Below are 12,001 nucleotides of genomic sequence, written 5' to 3' on the forward strand. Positions count from 1 at the left end.
AGACAGACAGACAGACAGACAGACAAACCAACAAACCAAAGAGGGGTAAAACATATACCTCCCTGAGGAGGTAAATAATAATAATAAATAATAATAATAATAATAATAATAATAATAAGATGAAGACTGAAACTGTCATAGTTACTGGTCTCCACCTATAAGAATATTGCTGAACTTACTGTTTGTGTAAAAACTCAAAAACGTTGGTCAAACTGCCACCAGAAAATTATACAGACCTGGTCCAGGACCAGACAAAATTTCTCGGGCCATGAAGTGCCTCATTCATGCTTTTTTTTTTTTTTTTTTTTATGAAAGAGCAATTGAAAATCGTTTAAAAAATGGGATGGCTGAAATGTCATAATGTCACGCATGAATAACTTGAGATTATTTCCTTACAAATGTTTGAAAAAAAAATTTTTGTCATGGGATTTCTTTCCTTATTCATTTATATTTAACCCCTTAACCGTGGGGCGTCACTTTCGTGACGCTCAGGCGCAATGGATCATACCACGGGGCGTCACTTTTGTGATTCTGTGTTATTTTGAATTATCCCGGGCTTTCAAGTGGTGGCTTGTATCATCTATCAGTACTGCCAATGTCCAACACTAGTCAGCACTCCAAATCTCATCTGTACTCCCATCCTTTGTTGACATTTTAGCAATTTTCCCCCCTTCCTGACTCCCCTCCCTACCTCCCCTCCATTATCCTGTCCTCTCACCTCCCCGGCCGCGCTGCGCTAAGCAAATCTCCCCCAGATTTTTCCACAGATTTCATCCATTGAAATAAGCCCTATGCCCTATACTTACACAAAATAATATATACAAAAAAAAATAAGGTAAGTGATAGTGGTATACACCAGGAATTGGCTAATTATCACCTGACAACACCTCACATGCATTCATTTGCCACATTACCACGGTAATTTCCCCTTTGAATTATGCCTTGTAATCTATTTCTGTAATAAAAATATATGTCAGAAAGGAAGGGAGAAGCCTAAGTGACATTTACATTCACCTGGAACTACCTATTTCTTTAAGTATTGCCGAGATTTTCTACCAATAATTTATTAGCATGTAAGTTAGCAACTGTCATCCTCATTGTCATTGTCAACTCTTGCCTTCTCAGATAAGCCGCGGCATTTAGTTCCTTGTCCTCCGCTGTGGTCAAAACATGTCGCACTCGCGCCCCGCCATTTCTGCCGCTTCTGCGCCCATTGCAAAGGGCCCCGTGACCTCTACACCCAGAAAAAGTCGTGAGGGAAGCAGGAAAGGACTAAGTGACTCTGCAGTGGAACGTGAACTAGCGGAATTGTCAATGGTGATGATGGATAGTGATTTTGACCCTTCGGGGGAATCATGTGATGAGCCGGGTGAGGAAATCGTGCCAGAAAGTACAAGTACGAGTGCTTCAGTGTCCAAAGTTATCCCTAGCTCCAAGGGAAAGGAGCCGTTAGTGCAGCAAGGGAAGGAATTTGGGAAGGGAGTGAAAAGGCGGCGTGTTAGCCCCAGAACAATGGCCCCGCATGACCCAGCCCACCATGAGTCCTGAGTTGATTAACCTCCCCGTTCCCCAAGCCCCACTTCACTCATTTCTTCCTTTTCTGCTGAATTATCTCCAGAGTCTTTGTCGTCGGAGTCACCACCAGCATCAACAGTGAAGGCAGGCCATAGAGGAAGAGGTAAATCCCTGACCCGTAAAAGTAGAGTTGCTACTAGAGTAAGGGCTGCTAGTGCTGTACGGCAACTCAGGGTCAGTGCGAGTGACCTTGAACGTGGTAAATCTCCCTCAAAGCCACCCACCACCCTCACCCATCCTACACCGCCATGACAGGGAATCCTGGACGCCTTCGCGTGGACGGAAGGGTCCGATTTTGTGCCAGAACATTTAGTTTTTGATGAGAGTTCCTCAGGAGTACAGCCTGCCTTCACTCTTGACGATGATGCTGAGTGTGTGGACTTCCTTTTGGCCTTCCTAGATGACGAAGTCATGCAGCACATATGTGATGAGACCAACAGGTATGAATCACAATGTGCTGCAAGTGGTACAGGTGCAGCCAAGATGCAACAGTGGTCCATGCTGGGAGTGCAGGAGCTGTATGTGTTCTTCGCCCTCATGCTTCTCATGTCACACTCAAAGAAGCATGAGTTGGAAGAATACTGGTCCATGGACCCCTTACTACCCTCACCCACCTTCAATAAGTACATGGCCAGAGATCGCTTCCGGAACATCATGGGAAACCTGCACTTTGCCGACAATGATGTACCTTCCCAAACCGACCCACTCTGGAAGATCCGGGAGATTCTGAGCAGAATGAAGGATAAGTTTATGTCATTCTTCCACCCCTTTCAGAAGGTTGTCATTGACGAATCCTTGGTTTTGTTCAGAGGACGTCTTTGGTTTGTACAGTACATTCCAAGCAAACACCATCGCTTTGGAATCAAGTTCTTTGTACTGTGCGACTGTAAGACGAGGTAAATCCTTGACTTCGTCATTTATTCAGCCAGCACTGTCAATCTGGATAAAACACACCCCCTTGGCTTCTCAGGCTGTGTAGTGAAAGTGCTCCTTGAAAAGTATATTGGTGGGAATCATGTGCTGTATACAGACAACTATTATACAGCACCAAAACTTGCCAAATACCTTTCAGAGCACGGCATTGGCTCCTGCGGCACTGTCAAAAGTAATCGTGCCCACTTCCCTAAATTCCCAGAGGCAGGAACCTCGCAGCGAGGAGACGTGCACCTACGCAAGTCTGAGAAGATGCTGGCAATTCGGTGGCATGACAAGAGGGTCGTGCACATGCTCACCACCGTACACAAGGGGGAAATGACAGACAGTGGGAAGGTCGACCGTAGGACAGGCGAACCTGTGATGAAACCTGATGCTGTGTTAGACTACAATATCAACATGCGGCTGGTGGACAAGTCCGACATGATGATTGGAGAGATCGACTGCCTCAGGAAGAATACTAGGTGATACAGGAAAGTTTTTCTGCATCTCATAGACATGGCGATGCTGAACGCCTTCATCCTGTACAAGATGAAGGTCAAGCCACCCAAGTCCTTCTCCCTGAGGTTGTTCACCAGGATTTGTGTTCAGCAGCTGCTGGAAAGATATGGTAGGGTGACAGCAGCAACTCCAAGGTGCCATCCAGTAACACTTCCCGACAGACTTGAGCAGAGGGCATACATGGATCGGCACAGACTGGTGCTAATGCCTGCCACAGGCAAGAGGAAGGCTGCGATCCGCAGGTGCCAGGTGTGTGCACATACCACCCGACGCACACCTGAGCACAAACGCACCTCTTGGCAGTGCGCTGAGTACCAGGTTCCCCTCTGTGTTACCTGCTTCTTTGACTACCACAGCCAGAAGCAGTTCTAGAAGTGTAAGAGGGAAAGGAAAGTAATGTGAAAATAATGTGTAAATAATGTGTAAATAGCAAGTGAAAGCAATGGATGTTCAGTACATATGATTGAACAGTGTATTATAGTTTTATCTTACTGAAAGTGACAGTGAATAACATAGTGTAAGTAAAATAGAAGGGTAAATATTGAAAATACAATAGAAAATGTAAATAGTAATGTAAGTAATTAGTAATATAAGAATATGAGTACAAATACTTGAGGTTATAACAGTGAAAGTGAATCCGTGGCTCTCTACGTATTTTACTGAATGAAAAATTGAATGACTTCAATGACAATAAACTAATACTACTGAAGGAAACTTATGGATAAAAACTCCAGATATATATAAGTGTTATATAGTAATAGAAATATAAAGTGTGAAGGGTTTTATGAATATTAAATGACAGAGTACCAAGAGCGAACTAGCGCAAGTGGGAAGGTCATACACGCTCGTAATTTTCATTGCTTTCACAGTGTTTTTTTTTTTTTTGGAGTATGGATCCCAAACTACTTGATAATCATAGAATAGTGTTTATAGTGATAATATCTGGCTGTGGTAATTATATTACGGGTTGTCGGGAAGTGTAAAGTGGAGACTTCGTTACCCGACTTCAGAGGTCTCCACAAGTACTACGGTAATCGAAGAAGGCTCAACAAACATTCCAGGAGAAAGCTGAAGGTATGTGCCATAAGCATATATAATTTTAATATTCTAGGACTAATAACTGATTTTTGGCAAATATTTTTTGAGAGTTTGTCGAAGCCTGAATAACCCTGCGGGACACGCAAAACATTGGTAAACATGCCCGCAGTTTAAGGGTTAATAGTTTTTGAGTAAATTAATGTTGAAAATTAATGATTTGCCGGCATTTTTGGACTTGCGACCTTGAGAAGCGCATGAACTTCACTGAAAATGAGTCAGTGCAATAGGGTCATGATGCTGTATATCCTTTCTAAGTATAATGAAAAAATGGAGAGGAAAAGTGACGGAATAATGAAACACCTAATAATAAATAATAATACTAATTATAATAAAAATAGATAATAATAATAATAATAATAAATTAAAAAATAATAGTAACAATAACAATAACAATAATAATAATACATAATAAAAATAACTAGGGTAATGTAGCTATCAGAAAGAATTACTGACCACCACCAATGAGAATATGACTGAGTTTACATTTTGTATTTAAAACTGTTGATCAAACTGCCACCAAAAAGTATACAGACTTGGTTCAGAACCAGACAAAACTTCAAAGGCAAAGGAAGCGCCTCATTTATGCTTTGCGTTTTGTGTATGGAAGAGCAACTGAGAAGTGGGATATCCGAAATATCGCCATGTTATGCAGGAATGACCTTCAGTTTTTTTCCATACAAGTGCCTGGAATTCTTTTTTTTCAAAGGATTTCCTTTATGTTCATGTACGTATAACTGAGGTTGAAAATTCATGATTCAAAGACATTTTTGGACTTGAGGCTTTGGAAAGTAGGTTAGTTACAGAAACTGGGTCAGAGTAATAGGGTCTTTTTTTTTTATGTGAGCGACTCTGGGCATAGGCTTCACAGCCTGCTTTCAAGGCCGAGTAGTCTTCCTACATACCGTACACCTTTACATGTCACCACTTTGGCGCTAACACCCACCGTCCATATTGAATACATGCTAGGGCTGTCTCATACAGGACTGGTGTATTGGTATTAGCGGGGGTATTTTTACGACATGTCGGCGGGTCTACTGGTAGATCAGTAAAGTCTGATATTTATGAAATTCAAATCCTTAAACTGTTCCCTGCCCGAGCGGGATCTGAACCCGGGTTCTTTAGGACGGCAGGCCAACTCTCTACCGATTGAGCCACCGCCTCCCCCATCCTCAATCCTCAATAATTATAATGAAAATTAGAGACAAGAAGTGAAAGAATTATAAAAACAATAACAATAATAATAATGATAGTAATTAAAGGGGCACTCAGTGGAGCTCATCCCTCCGACTCTTCATTATGGGTTAGGTTTTCTCATCTTTGATTACGTTTTCGGAAAAAAATATTTTCCGGATCCAGAATCTGTAATACAATCCGGATCGGTCCCAAAAGTTAACTGATTGTTCTCTAATCATGGCCAATCTACAGACTAAATTTGGTCCAAATCTCTGTTTCAGTTTTTGAGTAATCCTGCTAACAGACAAACAAATTAACAAACATCGGTCCTAAAAGGTAATCGTTTGTTTCCTGGGACATGAGCTACCTACTCACCATATTTGGTTCAACACTCTCGTTTAGTTTTTGAGTAACGCTGCTGACAGACAGACAAACTAACAAACACACAGGGGTGAAAACATTCTCTCCCTGTCGGAGAGAATAATCTATCTATCTATAGCCAGACGCCTCAATCCCATAAGTAGTGGCCATAAACAAATTGCCTTCATGACGCCCTGTCCCCTGCCATTTCGATGCCTTCCCTCTCAGTTCGCACTCCCTTCTCTCATACACCTCTCCACACCATTCCTCCATCTCATTCTCCGTCTTCCCCTCCCTCTCCCTTCCTCACTGCTCACATACAATCTCCTCATTAGCCTCTCGTGCTCCATCCTCTCCACATGACCAAACCACCTCAGTGTAATTATCCTAAAGCTTTCCATCACATCCACATCCACACCACAACGCTCCTCCACTTCCCCATTGTCAGTTTATCTCTCCATGTAACTCCACGTGCTCCCCTCAAATAACCCATTTCACTGCTGGCACTCTTGACTTGTGTCCTTCCAACAAGCTCTAAACCTCGCTTCCATACGTTAGAGTTGGTATCACAATAGTATCATGTAGCGACTTTTTTTTACTTCCATGATCACTTCCCTACTTCTTATCACTGCTTTGAAAGAACCAGCAACGTTTCTTCCCTGCTGTACCCTTACAAGCACTCCTTCCTCTAAATTTCCACCCTTACCCATCACACCACCTACTGTATGTACTTAAATGGACTCACATTTTCCATTTCCTCATCATCCAACTTCACTATGCATTCAGTGACTTCATTTGTCTCGAAGACCACAACTTTTGTCTTCGTTACATTCACCATATGATTCCGTTTCTTACACACTTCCAAACTTATTCACCAACCCTTGCAGTTCCTCTTCGTCTCCACTTAACAATACAGTATCATACGCAAACAACAGAACAGGAAGTTTCCAAAAGATGCCCACTCTAATTAGTGCCATTCTAACATCCACTGCCATACCTTGTATCTCTGTTATAACCCCATCCATAAACAGATTGAACAACTATGGAGGCATGGCCTATCCCTGTTTCAATCCAACATTCAGGTAGAAAAATTCTCTCAGTTCACCATCTACACGCACTTCAGCCTTTGCGCCCTCATATATACACTTCACGGCATTCAACAGCTTCCCATTTACTTCATGCATTCCTAATATTTGTACAGCTTTATTGTCTGTCCACTCTGTCATATGCTTTCTCGTAATCCGTGAAGGCCGCATGCAGCTTCTTTCCCTTCTTTAGCAAGTTTGACATTTACGACCTTAGGATGAATATTTAATGTACACAAACCTTTCCCTTTCTTAATCCCACCTTTTTTTTCTCCAACTAATTCTTTTGCTATTTCCCTAACTCTGTCAGTAAGCAACGTACCAAATACATTTCCTATTACACTAAGAAGGCAGATGCCTCAATACTTACCGCACACTTCTTTTTCCCCCTTACCTCTGTACAGGGGGATAATTATACTTGACTTCCAAACCTCCGGGACTCTATCTTCCTCCCAGGCCAAACTACACATTTTTTCACATCCATTCTTCTACTATCTCCCCTCTGTGCTTCAGCATTTCACCACACATTCCATCAATTCCCGGGGCTTTCCATCCTACTAATCTCCTCTTCCCTTCTCATCTTCCTGCTTCTCCCAGGCATTTCCCATCCACTTATACTCGCATTTATTTCATTCTTTATGTTTAACAATTCCTTAAATTGTTCTCTCCATCTGCTCTCTTCTCCACCATCAGTCTACCATTTTTATCTTCCACTACCCTACTACCTTCTTTATCACCCTGTCTAACTCTATTTACCTTTCAGAGCATTTTCTTACATTCCCTCAACTTTACATTCAAATTTCTTCCAAATTTCTAATGCGTTCTTATCTTACTCTCTTATATTAATCTTTTCACCTTCCTCTTTCTCTTTACATATAACTCTCACTTCCGTCTCTGAACTTCCTCCATGACTCAGCTTCCCATCACTTTTTGGTTTCTTCTGTGCCACAGCATGTCTCACTTCTTCACTCCACCACGCTGTTCCTTGCAACCCATTTCGTCTTCTCTTCACCCCACACACCACCTCACATGCTGCACAGATTACTTCTGTGACTATCTTGCACGCACCTTCCACCTCGCCCATCTACTCCAAATTATATTTACCTTATCTTTCCTCGCTTCCTTCTGATGTTATTCCTTTGTTTCATCCTCTTGCAACCCTTCTACCTTCTATGTATGAACTACTTCCTCGTGTCCTACACTCTTTCACCCATCGCATTTGTTCCATGACTTTCACCACCAAGTGGTGGTCACAAAATCCACTCCCACAACCTCTGTATTCTCTTGCATCCAGTACATACCTTCTCATTCTCTCATCCACACACACATAATCATTACCTTCCATTTATTCAGTTCATTACTCGCCACTTTCATCAGTGACCACGTATACTTGTGGATCATTTTGTGTCTATAGAGAGAATTGGCAATCACCAACAGCCTCCCCGCACAAATGTCCACTCTGGCACTACCATTCTCATCCACTTCTGCAGGCACACCCCACTCACCAATTACTCCATCCACCTTCACATTCCCTTTATTTTCCATATCATTTCTTCAATCAAAACCACTCTCTCACCTCTCTCGAACTTTTCTATGCACCCTTCCACAATTGCCCAGAACTTTTCTTTCACTCTGCATGCACTATCTTCTGTTGGCACATATACACACGCATGCACCCATCCTTGTATTCCGACTTTCACTCTTACCCACACATTCCTTGAACCAATTAATACACATTCTCTTATATTTTCCTTCCATTTCTTGCACACAATAGTACATTCACCCTCTTTTGCCCTCTCATTTTCACATGCTCCTGTACATTTATATATACCCAGTCCTTACTCCCACTCACTTTCCTGTCCATTAAGGTCAGCCATTCCACAGTTTTCACTTTTGCATTATCAAGCACCTGGACAATCTCTCTCTCTCTCTCTCTCTCTCTCTCTCTCTCTCTCTCTCTCTCTCTCTCTCTCTCTCTCTCTCTCTCTCTCTCCTCACAATCCACGATGAAACCCGCGCCATGTACTTTGTACAGTCGTTGCTCGTCACCTGTTGGTCAGTCCTTGTCCGAGACATTTAGTTTGTCTTTTTAGTTAGTTGTTTTCCGGGGAGGGGTACTAACTCTCCGCCACTCCACTTGTTGACACGTAGAGAACACGTATTGGTTGGTTATAAGGTTACCACCCAGCGAATTAAATGATTTCCTGGCATACAGGAAATAGTTTGGCTTCTCACTCAGTGGAGAGTCATCCTATGGCAGACTGTCATAACACCTGATGAGCTGATGATGGGCCCCTCCACCAACTACAAAGAATAATAATAATAATAATAATAATAATAATAATAATAATGATAATAATAATAATAATAATAATAAAGAATAATAATAGTAATAATGACGGGCACAATTATCTTCATCTATGGTAAAACGTGGAGATCGGTAATAATAAAAATACTGATGGATACAAAGATCTCCACCTACGGCAGTAGTCAGAGATCAACTAGAAGATTGTAATTGCCAGAGACAGTTCCTGATCTCCACCTATTAGAATATTGCTGAATTAACTTTTTTTTTTATTATTAACTCAAAAAACAATGGTCAAACTGCCAACAAAACCTACACATACCTGGTCCAGGAATAAGACAAAACTTCTTGTGACAAGGAGTGTTTCATTTTTTTTCTTGTATGGAAAAGCAACTGAAATATGTTGCAAAGTGGGGTGTCCAAAATATCGCAATGTCTCACATGAATGACCTAAAAAAAAAAAAAAATCCATACAGATATTTGGGAAACATTTTTATCATGGAACTTCTTTCCATGTTCATGTATCTGTAACAGTTTTGAAATAAAATAAGGTTGAAAATGACTAATTTCTGAATACTTTTCGACCTGTGACTTTGAAATTAGGATAAGATAACTGAAACTGGATCAGTGTAACAGAGTCATGGTGCTGATGGAATGATAATAATCATGTCCACAACACTGTAACTGTCAGAGACCTATATTGACCTCCATCCAGGAGAATAGTCCTGACAGGAACAACATACGTTTTTGTAATAACTCAAAAACCGTTGAGCAAACTGCATCCAAAAAGTATACAGACCTAGTCCAGGACCTGACAACACCTGTAGAGCCATGAACCGCCATACTTTATGTTTTGTTTTGTTTCTTTCCTGTATGGAAAACCAACTGAAAAGTATTGACAAGTGGGGTGTGTGAAATATCGTAACGTAAGCCATGACTTTCAGATGTTCTCAATAAAATTATTAAAAAAATAATACCATCACGAGACAGTCATCCATATTCATGTACATATAATACTTGTAGAGTAAATTGGGGTTGAAAACATAAAATTTTCGGACATTTTTTAACCTGTGACCTTGAAAAGTAGGCCAAAGTCACTGAATTTGGGCCAGTGTAAAAGCATCATGATGCTGTACATTCTCAATGAGTATGAAGGAAATCCGAGACGAAAATTGGCCTAATAATAATAATAATAATAATAATAATAATAATAGTAAATAATAAAAGAAAAGCATTCGGGAGCCAAATGCTAACCGCTCACCAGAATATGCTGTTGGTCATGTCCAAGTTTTGGCCATATCTTGATACCCTGAATATTTCATGCTGATAGCTCAAGCCGTTCATGAGTTAGCCTATAATGGAAACACACACACACACACACACACACACACACACACACACACACACACACACACACACACACACACAGAGGCGAGGAAAAACGTTATCGCTCCACCTTGTAAAGGCGGGTATTAATAGTAATAATAATGATACTACTGCTACTACTACTACTACTAATACATCATCATCTTCATCATCTAATGCTGTGTTGCCCCAAGAGAAGCGTGGGAGCCCGGGGTTAGGCAAGTTAGTCCTGACATTTTAGATGAGATTGACCAGCCTCACTCATCCCTGAGAGACATTACGTGAGCAATAAACCCCAACCCCCCCTTGGATATAATGTTTTTTCCTTTTTTTTTTTTGTGTGTGTGTCCGACTCTGGGCATAGGCTTCAAAGCCTGCTCTCAAGGCCCAGTAATCCTCCTACATACCATACACCTCTACATGTCACCACTTCGGCGCTAACACCCACCGTCCATATTGAATACATGCTAGGGCTGTCTCATACAGGACTGGTGTATTGGTCTTAGCGGGGGTATTTTTACGACATGTCGGCGGGTCTTCTGGTAGATCAGTAAAGTCTGTTTTTATTTAATTCAAATCCTTAAACTGTTCCCTGCCCCAGTGGGGATTTGAACCTGGGTCCTGTAGGACTGCAGGCCACGTCTCTACCGATTGAGCCACCGCCTCCCCCTGCACTGGCTTGGTCCGATTCGAGCGCCTTAATTACCCACTAAACCACCAGGCACGGTAGTTTGGTTGTTTGTTTACTACTCAGCATAGTAAATGGTTTCCTGGTGTATGGGAAACCATTTGGCTTGTCATTCAGTGCAGAGTCACAAGTAGACATAAGGAAGAGCAACGAATGAAGGAAAGAAAGACAGAAGAGGAAGGAAGGAAAGATGGAAGGAAGTGAGGAAAGGGCAGCCACCCGAGAGCAGCACTGCATCCAGTGAGTGGATGGTAAGCGCCTCCTACCTACCACAAAAAATAATTTAAAAAATAATAATAATAACTTGAAAGCTTTAACCGTCAGACAGTTACTGATCTTCACCGAGGATAATATTGCTGATCTTATGTTTTTTGTAGTTTCTCAAAATTCGTTGGCCAAACTGCCACCAAAAAGTGTGCAGACCTGGTTCAGAACCAGAGAAAATTTCTAGGCCCCTGATGTGCCTCATTTATGTCTTGGATATTCCTGTATGGAAGAGCAATTGAAAACTGTGGAAAAAAGGGGGTGGGCCGTAATATCATAATGTCATGCATGAATGACCATCAGAAATTTTTCATAAAAACCTTTGGACAATAATTTCGTCACGGAATTTCCATCTATGTTCATATATCAGTAATAGTTTTGGAGGTAACTGAGGTTGAAAATTCATGATTTTTGTACATTTCTGGATCTTTGACCTTAACATGTAGGTCAAGGTCACTGTTAATAGGCTAGTGTAATAAGTTAATGGTGTTGCACATTCATTAAACATTATGTAAATCTGAGACGAAAAGTGACGGCATAACAATGATAATAATAATAATAATAATAATAATAATAATAATAATAATAATAGTAATAGTAATAATAATAATAATAATAATAATATTAATCTATCTATCTACCTATCTATATACC

The 12,001-nt window shown here is 41.1% G+C and overlaps 1 protein-coding gene across 1 annotated transcript in view; it reads right to left on the reverse strand.

The window, feature by feature from the left end:
- Positions 1-12,001, reverse strand: part of LOC145395409 (uncharacterized) — a 74,501-nt gene that overhangs the window by 13,474 nt on the left and 49,026 nt on the right. The window lies entirely within an intron of this gene.

Source organism: Coenobita brevimanus, chromosome 31 (assembly GCF_032717465.1).
Source record: "Coenobita brevimanus isolate Jiangsu-jjx chromosome 31, ASM3271746v2, whole genome shotgun sequence".
In the NCBI taxonomy this organism is placed as follows: Eukaryota; Metazoa; Arthropoda; class Malacostraca; order Decapoda; family Coenobitidae; genus Coenobita; species Coenobita brevimanus.